At 38.7% G+C, this 15987-nt stretch overlaps 1 long non-coding RNA gene across 1 annotated transcript in view; it reads left to right on the forward strand.

The window, feature by feature from the left end:
- Window positions 1-13454, forward strand: part of LOC112653618 (uncharacterized) — a 37616-nt gene extending 24162 nt beyond the window's left edge. Inside the window, exon 3 of the long non-coding RNA XR_004814555.2 lies at window positions 13093-13454. This is a non-coding gene — a long non-coding RNA (uncharacterized LOC112653618). The remainder of the gene's footprint in view (window positions 1-13092) is intronic.
- Window positions 13455-15987: the final 2533 nt, after the last annotated feature.

Below are 15987 nucleotides of genomic sequence, written 5' to 3' on the forward strand. Positions count from 1 at the left end.
TACTTCTCTGAACATCTAAGTTTTTTCAAGGCTTGTGGTTTTGCGCATGCTAGTTCTTCTTACAAAAATTTATTTTATTTATTTGACAAAAATGTCAAATGTGTGCTGTCCCTGGTGTCCAGAAAGATTAGAGACACACTGGAAGACAAAATAAAATTTGTCTCTCAAGAGAGCTTTCAGGAAAGTGAGGGAATACATGCCCCTCCCGTTCTTTGCCTCAGTCAATATGTTGTATTTTTAGGGTGCAGTTTTGATCACCTATGCCTTCCTCTGCTTTTCCCAGAGGGAGTTAAATTCTTCCTTTTTAGTGTTCTCATACTACTTAGCATTGGTGCAGTTAAGTGATATTTTGAGATACAATTAATGCTTTTCTTTTTTCTGTATTCCTCTTCTTCCCCTCCTCTCTATTCTTTGCCCAGGACAGTTTTTAGACAAAACCACCCCCCTCTGCCCACAAAATACCCCCACATAAAGCTATTGAGGGCATTTTAATAGGTGACCATAGGAAAAATAACAAGAAATGGTATGCCACTGGAAGTGGAGAACCCAACAGAAAGCAGTGAGAACATAGGACTTGTTTCCCAGATGACAAGGATTTCGCTAGCCTTCGGTAAGGGAGGAAGAGAAAGAGATCTGGAGCAGAGAGGACATCTATACTCATTCTGGTAGTTCCCTGAGCATGATGGTGTCAGTACTAATAATAACAAGAGCACTGATAATAACAGCAGCTGCTCTGAATACTTACTATATGCTAGGCATTGTCACTTTACATTGGGTTACCTCATTTTACCTTTACAACCCTGTGACCCATGTAAAATACACACCGTTACTTTACAGGTGAAAATCTGAAGGTTAGGAAATTGAAAAAAAAATTGCCTGAGGTCATGAGATATGGCATGCCAGGATATGAATCTAAGTGATGCCAACGTTGGTCTTCTTAAACAATTTATGATTCTGCCTCCCTGCAATGAAGTTACCAAACCAGTTGCCTGAGGAATCCAGGCAGAGGAAGCAGAGTGAAGCCCTGTAAAAAATGTCTTGCCTCTCTTGCAGGACACAGAGGTTGGCAAGCACCCCTGAGCCTAAGGAGTCCTATAACAGGGCAAACAATGAACAATAACCAGAGGCAGGTGCTCCACCCTACTTCCTCCCCTATTCCAATGACCCAGGTAAGAGAATTGGATAGAAAGAACTGAGAATCACCAAGGTCAAATTTTCCACTAGTTTGGAAGATAACAGCTTGGTGTAAAAAATAAGCATAATTATAGAAAACAATAAATACATTTCTTGTACGTATAAGTTTGTAAAATGAGATTTATACTCATGACATGGATTATCTCTATTCTCTCTTATCATTTTGCAGTATAATAGGAGCACTTCCTGTAGATTACAAACAATTAGAAGTTAGACAATCTCTTTGACTTTGTTACGGATACAAAGTAGAGTGCCAGGCTACTGCTGGTTGGGGTCATTGAAATGTCTTTAATAAGATTTCTCTATTACTCTATTTTCCTCCCATTAAGTTCTGCTCACTTAAAATGCTGAAGTCTTAATTGTGAATGTAAAGTCAATGAACAACAAATAGCTTAATAGCTTATACCTCAAATGATCTTGCTCTTAGAAGTGTATGCTTTTTTTTTAACCCCTTTCTTTATTCTTAAGACAGTTTTTTGAGGAGCATGTAATATTGAAAGAATGTAACATGAAAGTATTTCAGAGAAAATATTCACTACCCACAGTATGTACTTTCTAAGGACAAAGGGAACTTACTGTAATGACAAGAGCTGCAGAATTCATCAAGAAAACAATGTTGATGAAGAGGAAGAGGAAGTGCATTCTCAGTGGAGGAATGATGCCAGGGAGAAGCGTGACAGATGAATCAGCAGAAGCTCTTACTACTACAGTCAAGGGCCAGAGAGCTGAGCACCATCACCTGAGAGGAAGGTCAGTCAGGAATCAAGGCTGGTCCTGGTACTGCAACAACTTCACGTAGATCAGAGCCAGCGTTGGCACGTGTGGCGATACTAGCTTACCAGGTAGCTGTTGCTCTTAGGCACTTCCTTCCTCTTTGTGGTCCTGGGAGCTCACCAGTTCTAAAGTCCTCCCTGACCTCAAAGAGTTCTTTTTTTCTTCCTCTTGAATGAGTATCAATATCTACAGCTTTTATTTCAATTCGTGGAAAATGATTATGTTGGAAACACCAGAATGCGTGCATACACTTTCACATCTGAACTGTTTTTAATGGCAAAACCCTAAAGCATTTGAGGAAAAGCCTAGGTTTTGATGGACTGTCCAACCACGACCTACTGCTTACTACGTGTTGGGCTCTGGTTGCCTGGATTCATACATTCACTGAGGAGACGGAGATGTGAATACTTTCTATGGTGATATCAAGGGCACTAGAACAGGGGCATTCTCTAGATCCAGGGCAGCACAGAAGGGGGGAGGCAGTACAGAAAACAGGATTTCTAGACTTTTGAGCTGACTCTTGAAGGATGATGAGCAGTTTGCCAGCTGGCTCAGAGAAGAAAAGGCACCCAGGGAAAAAGCACAGCGTTTTGGAAGGCTCAGCATCATGAGAGAGCACAGCGTATTTATGGGCTGGAAAGTAATTTCACATGTTGGGGTGAGGTGTGAAAAGAGAAGAAGGGAGATAATGGAGGGAAGAAAGCAAGGCTGTGATTGGCTGTGTGTGCCGTACTCAACAATTTAGAGATTGTTACAGATTTTATTAGTTGAGTTATTTTTTTTAAGGTTTTATTTATTTATTCATGAGAGACATACAGAGACGCAGAGACATAGGCAGAGGGAGAAACAGGTTCCCTGTGGGGAGCCTGATGCGGGACTCAATCCCAGGACCCCGGATCATGGCCTGAGCCAAAGGCAGATGCTCAACCACTGAACCACTCAGGTGCCCCTAAGGTTAGTTTTTAATGGCAACTAGTTATTTTGTTGGCCAGCTGGGGACTGAATTTCTCTCTGCTGATGGCAAAATGACACTAGTGGTAGGGCAGGAACAGCAGAATCCAGCAGGGACAAAACCAAGTAGGGTGCAGAGCTGGGCAGTTTCTACTACGTAGATCTGCATGTGATGGGTACCTGTGAATGTTCCTGACTTACTGAGGTTTGGTATGTGTGCACACAATGGTATTCGGTTCTATAATTGGTATAAAGAAAAGTGGGCTGGGGTGGAGTATAAATCTTGGAGCTCATTCAGGTACTAGAAATTCTTAATTACGCCTCTGCACAATTACACAGACAGAGTTGCCCTTCAGGTTCCTGTGAGACATGACTAATAGCTATAATATGTGAATGTATCTCTGACCCAACCCTTTCTTAGTAAATGGGGGAGTGTTTTAGTTCGAGAGAAAAAGAGAAGGATTAGAAGAACTGGTGTCAGAGATAAGATCCTTGAGAAAAAGTCCTTGTCAGTTTTTCTCAAAGATTTAATCCCCCACCCTCACCCCCGCCCCAAAATTACTCAGCGTGGCAGAGTGGGTAAGAGCAAGCTTTGGAGGTAGATCACTCTAGGCTCTTATTCTGACTCCATCAATTAAGAGTCGTGGGACCTGTGGCAAGTCAGGTGACATCTCTTAACCTAATTTCTCAGCTGTAAACTGGGCAAAATAGCACCTACGTCGAGAGCAGTGAGAATCAAACGAGGTAATCTGGAAAGTACTTAGCACAAGGCCCGTTGATATAATCACAAACTAAACTGGTCTTTGTCAGAGTTTTCCTATAAAGGATCTCTTTGGATCTGAAACACGTTGGTCACAGCTTTTTCTTTTAAAATAAGCTTTTCTTGCCTAGTCCCATATGCAGTATGTCCCGTTGAGGTCGTAAGTCACATCCTAAATCTCTGTCTCTCCTCTCTCTTCTAATGCTTGTTGTTAGGAACCATGAGGCCCTATCTCCCTCCTCCCCCACTTCTTTTGAGTAAACTCTACACCCAACATTGGGCTTGAACCCACAGTCTCAAGATCAAGAGTCATGTGCTCTACTGACTGAGCCAGCCAGGTGTCCTCCCTATTCCCTTTTCCACACAGCACATCCTGGTCCTCTTTTTGTTTCCATTTTTACACCTCCATGGTTGTTTGTAGACAGCTTTGGTTCTTCAGGAGTCACGTCTACATAGTATTTTTTGAGCTATGGAATAACACACTAACAATTAATAGGACTATTTTTTTTGCTCGTAGAACTTGCTCAGGGCTGAAGAAAATGTGAGGTCTTCTCTCACTCTAACTTGACTCCTTAATCACAAAAACCGGAAAACTAAAAACTGAAAGTCACTAGATACAGGATAGCAGCCAATTTAAATGATCAGCATACAGCCAAATGTTATTTCTTACACTAAAAAATTTGACATTAGAGTGACAATATTGGAAGTAGTGGGCCAGTTAGGTCTCAGTGACGATCACTTGTGTTCAAACTGGAAATCAGGAAGGCTTTTCCAAATAACCAAGAAAAATCTACCATGTGCAAGAGAGAATTTTTACATAATTATAATTTGGCACATAGAAGCTGGGACTTCAAATTAAAAATCTGGGTTAACCCCAAAGATACAGATGCAGTGAAACACTGGGACACCTGCGCCCCAATGTTCATAGCAGCAATGTCCACAATAGGCCACACTGTGGAAGGAGCCTCGGTGTCCATCGACAGGTGATGGATAAAGAAGCTGTTGTCTATGTATACAATGGAATATTCCTCAGCCATCAGAAAGGACTAATACCCACCATTTGCTTCGACGTGGATGGAACTGGAGGGTATTATGCTGAGTGAAGTAAGTCAGTCGGAGAAGGGCACACACTATATGGTCTCATTCATTTGGGAAATATAAAAATTAGTGAAAGAGAATAAAGGGAAAGGAGAGAAAATGAGTGAAAATATCAGTGAGGGTGACAAAACATGAGAGACACTTAACTCTGGGAAATAAACAAGGGGTAGTGGAAGGAGTGGGGGCAGGGGGTTGGGGTGACTGGGTGATGGGCCATGACGGGGGCACTTGGCAGGATGAGCACTGGGTGTTATGCTAAATGTTGGCAAATTGAATTCCAATAAAAAAAATTAAAAAAAAATCTGGGTTAAAAGATCATACGGGCGCTGGCATCATTTCGGTTTCCTATTAACTTAGTGTGTTTTCGTCCTCTCATCTAAAATGGAATCAGCTCATCCTTACTTTCCTTTGTGGATCAATCTGTTTACCTATCTATATCTCGCGGATGTGAGCCTTCTGTGTTCCTCGGAGGAGAGCTCCTATTTAAATTCAAGGTATTCTTCTTGGAAATGACAAGAGCCCTGAAGCAGGAGTATGCACACTGATCTTCTGTGAGCCTCAGGGGCAGCTTTGAGGATTCCCGTAGGTTTCAGTCCCAAGTCATAAGGCTGACAGGGGGGCCCTCAGTTGCACGGTGGAGGTGGAATGGGTTATGGTATTACTTGGGGACGGCGTGGACCAAGTCATACGTCACATGCTGTAGATAAAGACCTAGAAGATCATTTTAGGATCTTATTGCCATCCTCGAGGGTCTCGATGTTATTCATAACAGAACTACCAGAGTGTGGAATCTGACGCATTTCTACAGCAATTAAAAATAGAAAAGAGTGTACGATGCGTATGTGGGCAGAATGAATAGTAAGAACTGGCAGGGCCTGTTCCGCCCTTCCTTCCTTTGAAATCTGAGCTGTAGTATCTTTTCTATTCTTTTCGAGCACAAATCTAAATTCTTTGTATCTAATGGTGTCTTAATATTCTGGACTTCGGGTGCCTTATAAGAAATTATTTGGTCTTCATTTTCTCATGACTCAGTTCGGCAAATCTCCCAACCTGTGTAAATATCTTTGGCTTTGTGTTGAAATCTTTGTTTTGCTTTGCAAGCCCAATATTATCTTGTAGCAGGTGCAGATTCTGTGTTTTCTGAGTTCTTAACGAACATAAATCCCCAGTGGAGATATTTTTCATTCCGTGCATGCCATTGTTCTGATAATGATGCTTATAAAACACTGAGAGATCTTTTTCTAGATGCCACAGCTAAGCATATGTTTCAAGAAAGGCCAATGTTCATCAGGAAATGTGGAACTGCCTACGAGTTTTTGTAGATACGTGCGTGTGTCTTTGAGTAAGTTTGCTAGAGATAAAAGGCACTTTATCTGTTGCAACCCTTTGCCTTCTGTGCAGTTCACACAAAGTATGTCACACCGTGAAATCATTGTATGACCTTTACTGTGCTCCTGGAGTCATTTAGTTGCTAAAACATAAGTTACAATGATAATTGCTGGAAATGGGCACGATCAGAGAAGTGTTCCAGGGCAACATTGCAAATAAATATAGAACATTTACAAGCATACTTTTTAAAACTAGTTTCCTAGATGCTACTTAAGACATATCCGGGTGAGGGGAAAAAAACGAAACTAGTATTGTCTACCATTCATCTAGCGTGCACCATCATTTTCTGGAAGCAAGCATCTGTTTGGAAATAACAGAACGGTGCGCCGGTGTTTCTCTCTCTCTCTCCCTCTCTGTCTCTCTCTATTTGTCTCTCTGTCTCTCTGTGGTTGATGGAAGGAATGACTTGGGGGTAGAATCTCTGAGGTCAATGATTGTCATGGTAATAAGGTCACCTTTAGGATCCCTTGCAACCTGCTGGACACAGTGACAGATTCTATCTTTACAACTTTCTCTTGAACCTTAGAAAGTTGCATGCCCATCCTAAAGTACATATAAGCTCCTACAAATTATTTGTGAGAAACTGCTTGGGACTGCTAGACTTTGTGGCTGATGTCTCTGAAGGGTGGATGGATACCTGTGATCGCTCTCCCCATTCTGATCTTGCTCTGGAGCTAGAATCTCGCCATTTCAACTGCTGCTAGATATTTTCTTGTGAATGCCTCCTTGTTGCCTAAAACTCTATGTGGCTAAAGCTAAACTCTAACCTTGCCTCCTTTTTTTTTTTTCCCCTCTACTGTCAATTGACAAAAATCCATCAAGTTTTTTTTCCCCCTCTGCCTCCCTCCCTTGCTCCCACCTTCCTTTTGTTCTTCTGTGCATTTAACCAAGCAGTATGTGTGTCCTCTAAGTGGATCTCAACAGGGCAGCCACGTGGTACTTTCTCCTTCACTGTAGAACTATTTAAGGGTCTCCTATCTAAATCTTTGTTTTCAGGCTCCCTTAGCTTTTTCTCCTCTTCCCATAACCTCCTATCCATCCTACATATTGTTACCAAATTACTTTGAAAAACTTTCCTTTGAATCCATCACTCTTCTGGTTATTATTATTCTTTTAAAAATCTTCATTGTTTTATTTTCACACAAAAAAATGGAAGTGGTTTGGGGGGTAGAGGAGGGGGGAAGCACTTCTTTCCTCCTCACCTTCCTTAAGCCACGCCTGACATCCTTTCAGTGGTTGTGTTCTTAACCTTCTCTACGAGCTCTCCACCCCAGAAGCGCTGATGTGTTCACTACCTTCTGAAGGAGCCAAGCATCTTCCTGGTGCTATGCTTTGCTCATCCTTTTCTTAAAAATCACCCTCTCACTTTTCTACCAGCATATATTCTACTGTGTCCATCAAAGTTCTATTCAAAACACAGGTGGATCATACAGCTTTCCTCCATCCTCGAGTCCAGGAGTTGGCACATTTTTTTTTTTTCTGTGAAGGACCAGATAGTAAATATTCCAGGCTTTCTGGGCCATATGGTCTCTGTAGTGACCATTCGGCCTTGCTGCTGTGCCATGAAAGCAGACAGACAAAATGTAAAGGAAGGAGCTTAGCTGTGTTCCAATAGGACTTTGCAAACACTGAAATTTTACTTTTAAACAATTTGCAAGTGCCATGATATATTATTCTTCTTTTGAATTTTCAAATCTTGAGTCATAGCTCATGGGCCACATTAAAAAACATAGCAGATGGACTTGGCTTATGGGGGCAGTCATGGGCTCTTGCTCTGGGCAGGAGATTCTTGTGTAATTCGTTTGAACCATGCACTTGGTGTTCAGGGCACTTTCAATACACTCATCTGCCCTGAATTTTAAGTATGTGGTTATTAACTTTACTCAGACCAGAACCCAGGAAGCTGGGTTTTTATTTCATACATCTTCCTATTTCCTTAGCACCTATGATAGTATCTTTCATATAATTAGTGCTCCATGAAAATATGATGATATGACTGATTCAGGAAAGCTCTGTCAGAAGAGTCTTTCTGCCTCTTGGTTTAGGTCGAAGCAAATGAGAAACAATGCTTTTCACGGATACTTCGTTGTGGGATTATTGTCTCTTTTCTGGAACTCATGTGTGAATTTAAAATGTGACGTGTAAGTTAGGGGGATAGATTGGACACAAGCTTATTTTTTCCTTTATCATAGTGTAGCAATAATATGGAAGTATTTGCTTTCTCCACAAATCAATTTGGAAAACAACACAACAAAATTAGGAGGGCAGCAATAGGAGCTTCTGAAATATGTTTTTAGGAGCAGGGCATGAAGGTATCCTTTAAGACTTCTGAGGCTGCCCGTAAACACTATTTGTCAGCGTGCCCATGGACCCAGATTCCGTAATTAGCAGTAATAGTGACACATCCTAGCATCTCTGGTCTGCCTGGGCTCACAGGCGGCAGAGCTGAGGCCACTGAATAAGTCATGGCCATCATGGTCTTTGCAAATAGTGCTGGCCTTAAATTTAAACAACAGTTGAATAAAAATTTGTACCTTTCATTAACTAGAGAAGGAGATATTTCCAGGCATGAAAGCATGCCACAAAGGGAGAAAATTTAGGCATTTCTTCCCTCCATTAGCTCTATAACCCTCAATCTCAAAAAAAAAAAAAAAAAAAAAAAAAAAAAAAAAAAAAGTGCTACAGATGCTCCACTGAGCAGTAGATGAAGGGATAGGATGAGCTCTGTAATTCTTTGGGTTTTTATGTTTGTCACTAGTTTTTCAGGCCAGCTGGCTAAGCAGGGACTATTTCTAGCCTAAAGGAAGCTCTAAGGAAGACCTTGTGATTTAGTTGCTAAGTAAGTATTTCTGCAGATGCTGTTATCTTTAGGTAATGATGTCCTACTTTGCAAATGAAACTATGCATTTATTTTGGAGGAATAGATCTCAGAAATCTCAGCCTTCTAATCTGGGATTCTGCTATTAACTGCTAGTGTGCTGAAAGATACAGGCTCTCATTTGTAAAGCACTGGCCTGGATGGTGTGCAAATTTCTCTTGGGCTTTCTTTTTTCTTTTTTCTTTTTTAGATTTTATTTATATATTCATGAGAGACACAGAGAGGCAGAGACACAGGCAGAGGGAAAAGCAGGCTCCTGGTAGGGAGCCCGATGTGAGACTCCATCCCAGGACCCCAGGATCATGCCCTGAGCAAAAAAGGCAGAGGCTCAACCACTGAGCCACCCAGGAGTCCTTCTCTTGGGCTTTCTGACTCCACTTATGTTTGAGTACCTGCGAGGACTCAAAATATTCTTGTCTCCCAGCCAAAAGGGAAAATGAGCTGCTTGGTCCGGCTGGAGTAGGACAGTATTCCCAACACTCCTGAGGAGTGGATGTGTCACCCTGTTGGTACATAAGAGAAAGCTGCTCAACATCCCATGGATACCTTGGTCTCTTTCCATGTATGCTTCCTGCTACTGAGAAGATCTTGCCTGTGAAAAGATATAATAAACTCTCTGCTTGGTCACCATTGGTCACAATTCTTGAAATAACTCAGATTAGGTTGGGTTAAGCAGGATTGAAAAATTTTATTTTCCTTGCTCATGGGAGCAAATCCTGAAAGGTTTATGTGTAATCACTCACTTGTCCTCTATGCTGAAACTCAGTTTTGTGTTCTTGTTCTTCTTTTTTCCTTTTGAAAACCTGTTTTCCACCTTATATTAAGTTAAATAGTTTGCAGACCTGACTTGCTTAATCCAAACAAATATGACTTCTTTGGCTCTGTTGGTCATTCTTACCCCATTTGTGCAGGAGAAAGGGCCACCTTGGCCTTCTTGGGCACACTGGGGAGATGTAAGTATAACTTGGGGGTCCATTTATTTTAAAATACCAATTCTGGGGCACCTCGGTTACTCAGTCAGTTAAGAGTCTGCTTTTGGCTCAGGTCATGACCCCAGGGACCCAGGATTGAGCCCTGTGTGGGGCTCCCCGCTCAGTGGGGAGTCTACTTCTCCCTCTCTCTCTGCCCCAAGTCCCTGCTCATGTTCTCTCTCTTGCTCTCTCTCTCTCTCTCTCAAATAAATAAAATCTTTTAAAAAGTACTAATTCCATTGTCAGATGTCCATAGTAAACTGGGAAAATCATCCAACCTCTCTGAGCCTTAGTTTCTTAATATTCTTAAACCCTAAATTACCAGAGCATACAAAATAATCTAATCTGTTATTTAACTTGGAGTAGGAATATAATAAATACTACTTCCTAGTCCTGCACCTTCCCCTAGGTCTTTTCGTTGTTTTCATTTGCTGTTGTGGTCATAGTCTAGCAACTGGGTGATTGCTGATTTTTCATGACTGTAATAATATTTTATGAAGCAATATACTTCTTAGCATCTCAGAATTCTCACCAGAGGCTGCACTCCCTAGCCATCCCCACCTGGGATGTGAAACAAACAGCTACTTTTTTTGCACAGTTTCTTACAAAGGAAGAAGGAGGACTACAAAGTAGTTAAATTTGAGGCTTTAGACAGGAAATGAACAGGTGGGAGGAAGACCTGAAATTCTTGCTTTCCATGGTGCTCTGATAAGCATTACTAGATCTGTTTTCTGCTCAGAATGTCTTATCACAGAGAGATAATGTATCCAGAGAGAAGATGGTTTGACATTTTGCTTTGTTAAAAAAAAAAAAATCTCACAAGATTTTAGGCTGCTCTAATTTTTAGTGCGTAGTGTGCTGTGCTCCAACACAGAAATTTTTGAAAAAAAAAAAAAAAAAAGTTAAATAACCCCCCCCCCCCCAACTATGAAAACCTAACACCTGACATGAGCCCTTCTCAGTCTTAAAATTCCAAAGTGAAGTTTTATTTAAGGTCAGTATCAGCTACTTCAGCACAATATAGACACATTCTTTGACTAGTGATCATTTTTGGTCTTTACAAATTTTGATTAAAAAAAATGTGCTTCTTCACAATTTTGGATTTAAAGCCATCTGAACAACAACTACAAAAACCTCTCCAGTGAGCTTCCCATTGTTGAATATATAACATTCCAATTTTCAGAACAGGTACATATGAAGTATATGATGAACTTGACCTGTATTTTGATAAACGTTGAATATAATGAAATACCTTCACAATTTCTTTCTTTTGTTACTAGGCCTCTCTAGTATAAATAGATCATATTAGTCAGTATTAAGAGACATTCTCTCATTCTTTAACTGAGAATGGTATTTTGAACTTAGGTGATTTGATTTTAGAAAATTGTTTTGCTAAATTTTTCTTAATTTATGTAATGTTCCTCATTTGATATTCATTCTTAATTTTTTATTAATGTGATGGAAATGAAAATTCCTTTTGAGATCTTTACTCCAGTCCATAACTATTGTGGGTTCAGTTGTGTCCTCTGAAATCCCTACGCTGAAATCCTAACTCATTGCCTCAGAATGTGACCATATTTGGAGACAGAATCTACAAGACATAATTAAGGTGAAATTAGGCCATTAAAGTTGGCCCTGATATAATATAACTGGTGCCCCTTATAGGAACAGGAGATAAGGTCAGGGACACATATGGAAGAAAGACAATGTGAAGATATCAGGAAAAAAAACACTGCCGTGTACAAGCCACAGAGAGAAGCCTCAGAGGAAATTGGGCCTGTTGATACCTTGGTCTTGGATCTCTATAGCCTCCAAAATTGTGAGAAACAAATTTCTGTTGTTTAAACCACTCAGTCTGTGGGCATGGCAGCCCTAGCAAACTAATAGAACATCCTAAATTTGGTGACAATATTGTCTGATAGAGTAAGGATTTCCCATATGAATCTTTTCTTATGCCCAAATTCCCCTTGATTCTTTTTTTAAATAAATTTATTTTTTATTGGTGTTCAATTTGCCAACATATAGAATAACACCCAGTGCTTATCCCGTCAAGTGCCCACCTCAGTGCCCGTCACCCAGTCTCACCCACCCCCCGCCCACCTCCCCTTCCACCACCCTTAGTTCGTTTCCCAGGGTTAGGAGTCTTTCATGTTCTGTCTCCCTTTCTGATATTTCCCACTCATTTTTTCTCCTTTCCCCTTTATTCCCTTTTACTATTTTTTATATTCCCCAGATTCTTTTTTTTAATACCACCAAAGTGTGCCTGACAAACTGTCTGTGCATAAGTATATTAAAAATTTCTCCTACAAATATTCTATAATTCAGACTTGAAACAAATCAAATTAACCTTTTCCCTCAGTTGTAATGAGCTAATGAGATCTTACTGAATAATCCATCACTGAGATAATTTTTACAAACTTGGCTTTAGGACAACATCTTCCAAATTTAATCAGCTCTTAAGTCTTATTGCTTTTGCTACCTTTCTCATAAAATACAGAATTTCTTAACCTTATTTTCCTTTCCAATTTTCATTACCTTTAACACAAACGCTAATGTCTCCTCTGGGCTTGCATAGTAACTTCCCAAATGTCCTTACCTACAGACTTCCTCTACCTCCAAAATATTTATTACGTAGAATCCAGAGTTATAATTATTAACAAAAAATTTTCATGCAAATTGCTTCAATACTTTCCCATTATCTACGGAATAAAATCCAAGCTCCCTTCACAATGCAATAGCACATGCTATATAGTACATGCATACCTGGTCTGCTTTGTGTCTAGTTCCAACCTCTCAAGCTCAACCCTTGTTGTATTCACCAATACTTATTACCTACAGCTCCTAGGATGTGTTGGGATTTAAAAAAGTCTGTATATCTTTGCATATGTTATTCTTACCGCGTGTAACATTTCCCCACTTTTCTCTGACCAACTTCTCATTCTTTCAGGTCTTAGCTCAAATAATATCTCATCTCGCGATGAATTCAAATGTGCCTCCTGTGCTCCCATGACATACTGTTTGTAGTGTCTTGTCCATCTCTGCACTAGATTAATGTATTTTCATACTTGTCTACTCAGTTTCTAGTACTGTGACTTCATGGTGAAGTGACTCAGTAACCATTAAATGAATACAACAATGAAGTGGTTATGGCATCACAAGTATCCAAGAAGAACTTGCATTCACCACAAAGTCTTTACGGAAATGATCATAAATGAAGATCATTCCAACAGGGTCAACTTTCTCCACAGGAAGATGTAATTGGGGGTTGTATTACATAAGAAAGAATAATACCAAGCAAATTGTAGTTTTGAACACATGGGCAAAGCAAAGACATGACAATTATAAATGGATATAATTAATGTGTTATGCTCTAAGTTCTATAAGACATATATACATGTTCTAAATATATTTGCATTTTAATGTAATGTGAAGTAAATAAAACCACTGAATATTAAATTTGACATTTTTTAATTAATTATACTGAATCTTCTATAATGGACTTGTCTTTTTTGAAAACATATTAACAGCAGTATCATTAAAATAAAATTCTTATACTTGAAGTAAACTTGAAAGCATTATAAAGTATTAAAGAACATTTAAGGGCAAATGTCATTCTTTTTTCCTCATAATAATTTATTTTGGAATTAGTGTGGAGTGGCTCTAGATCTCTTTGAAAAGTTTCTGAATTTGCATGAACACCTGGTGGGGATGTAAATTAGAAAATATATCTGAAAGCAATTTAGCTTTATGTTTATAAATTTTTCAAATTGCTCATAGCATTTGAACTGGTATTTGCAATTCTGGAAGTTAATCTAAAACAAATCAGACATTTAAAAAGGCTTCCTGGAAAAATGTGCTTATCATGGCACCATCTGAAATTCAAAAACGTAAACAAAATCAATAAAAGATTGGTTAAAAAAACATGGTACCTCTGTTCAATGGAATATTGTACTGTCATTAAAATTTACAAAAGCATGATAAAACATTAGTATTACAATAGTGAAAAGCAGGTTACCAAATAATGCTTGAAATAATATTGCAATTATGATACTGAAAAATGCTGAAGGACAACGAAGCTGAAAGTTAGTAAAAGGAAGGAAATAACAAAGATGAGAGCTGAAATAAATGATGTAGAGACTAAAAGGAAAACAGAAAAAATTAATGAAACTAAAAGGTGAATTCTTTTTTAAAAGATAAACAAAATTGATAAATCATTAACTAGATTCACTAAGAACAAAAGACAACTCAAATAAATAAAAGTTGATTGAACTTGGAGGTATTATAACTGATACCACATAAATATAAAGAATCATAAGACACTACTGTGAAAAATCATACACCAGCAGTTTGGACAACCTAGACAATGGGTAAGTTCCTAGGAACACCCAACCTACCAAAACTAAAGTATGAATAGAAAATTGGAATAGACTGATTACTAGTAAGAGATTGAATCAGTAATCAGAAGCCTCCTAACAAGTGTAGAACACAAGTCTAGAACCAGATGGCTTCACTGGTGATTTCTACAAACATTTAAAGAAAAATGGACACCAATTCTTTTCAAACTCTTCCCAGAAAATAGAAGAGAAGTAATCACTTCCAAATCCATTTTTTTTGGAGGCAGGCCTTGACCTGATACCAAAATCACTCAAAAATGTCACAAGAAACAAAAGAAAATTATGGACCAATATTTCTGATGAACATAGTTGCAAAAATCCTCAACAAAATATTAGGAAACTAAATTCAGCAATACATTAAAAAGACTATATAACATGATCAAGTGGCTTTTATTCCAGAGATGCAAGAATGGTTCAACATCTGTAAATCAATCAATGTGATACACCACTATCCTTTAACAAAATGAAGGATAAAAATCATATGACCATCTTAATGGATCTAGAAAAAGCAATTGACAAAATTCAATATCCCTTTATATAAAAACTCTGAACAAAGGAGGTATACAGCAAATGTTCCTCACCATAATAAAGGTCATATATGATAAACCTAAAGATAACATCATACTCAATGGTGAAAAAGTGAAAGGTTTTCCTTTAAGATCAGGAACAGGACAAGTACTCTCGCTACTTGTATTCGACAAAGTACTGAAATCCTTGTCAAAGCAATTAGGCAAGAAATAAAAGGCATGAAAATTGGAAAAGAAGAAGTAAAACAATCACTATTTGTAGATGACATGATAGTATATATAGAAAATCCTAAACATTCCACCAAAAATCTATTAAAACTAATAAAACAAAGTCAGTAAAGTTGTAGAATACACAATCAATGTACAAAAATCTGTTGTTTCTACAGACTAATAGCAACCTATTAAAAAGAGAAATTAAGAAAACAGTACCATTTGCAACTGTATCAAAAAAGGATAAAACATCTAGGAATAAATTTAACCAGGGAGGTGAAAGAACTGTACACTGGAAAAACTACAAAACATTGATAAAAGAAGTTGAAAACAAGAATAAATACAAAGGCACTCCATTCTCATGGATTGGAGGAATTAATACTGTTAAAAACATCCATACTACCCAAAGCAATTTAAGATTCAATATAATTGCTATCAAAATTCCAATGGTCTTTTTCACAGAAACACAACCAACAATCCTTTTTGTCCACAAAAGACTCCAAATAGCCCAAGCAATCTTGAGAAAGAAGAACAACACTGGTGGCATCATGTTTCCTGACATAAAACTATATTTTAAAGCTATATGCAATTTAAACAACATGATTTTGGCATAAACACAGACACATGGGCCAGTGGAACACAGTAGAGAGTCCAGAAATAAACCCATGCATTTATATAGTCAACTAATATGTGACAAAGAAGCCAAGAATACAATCGAGAAAGGGCAGTCTCTTTAGTAAATGATGCTGGGATAACTAGACAGCCACATGCAAAAGAATAAAGCTGGATCATGATCTTATACCACACACAAACATTAACTTAAAATGGATGGAAGACTTGA

This window comes from Canis lupus, chromosome 3, assembly GCF_003254725.2.
Source record: "Canis lupus dingo isolate Sandy chromosome 3, ASM325472v2, whole genome shotgun sequence".
In the NCBI taxonomy this organism is placed as follows: domain Eukaryota; kingdom Metazoa; phylum Chordata; class Mammalia; order Carnivora; family Canidae; genus Canis; species Canis lupus.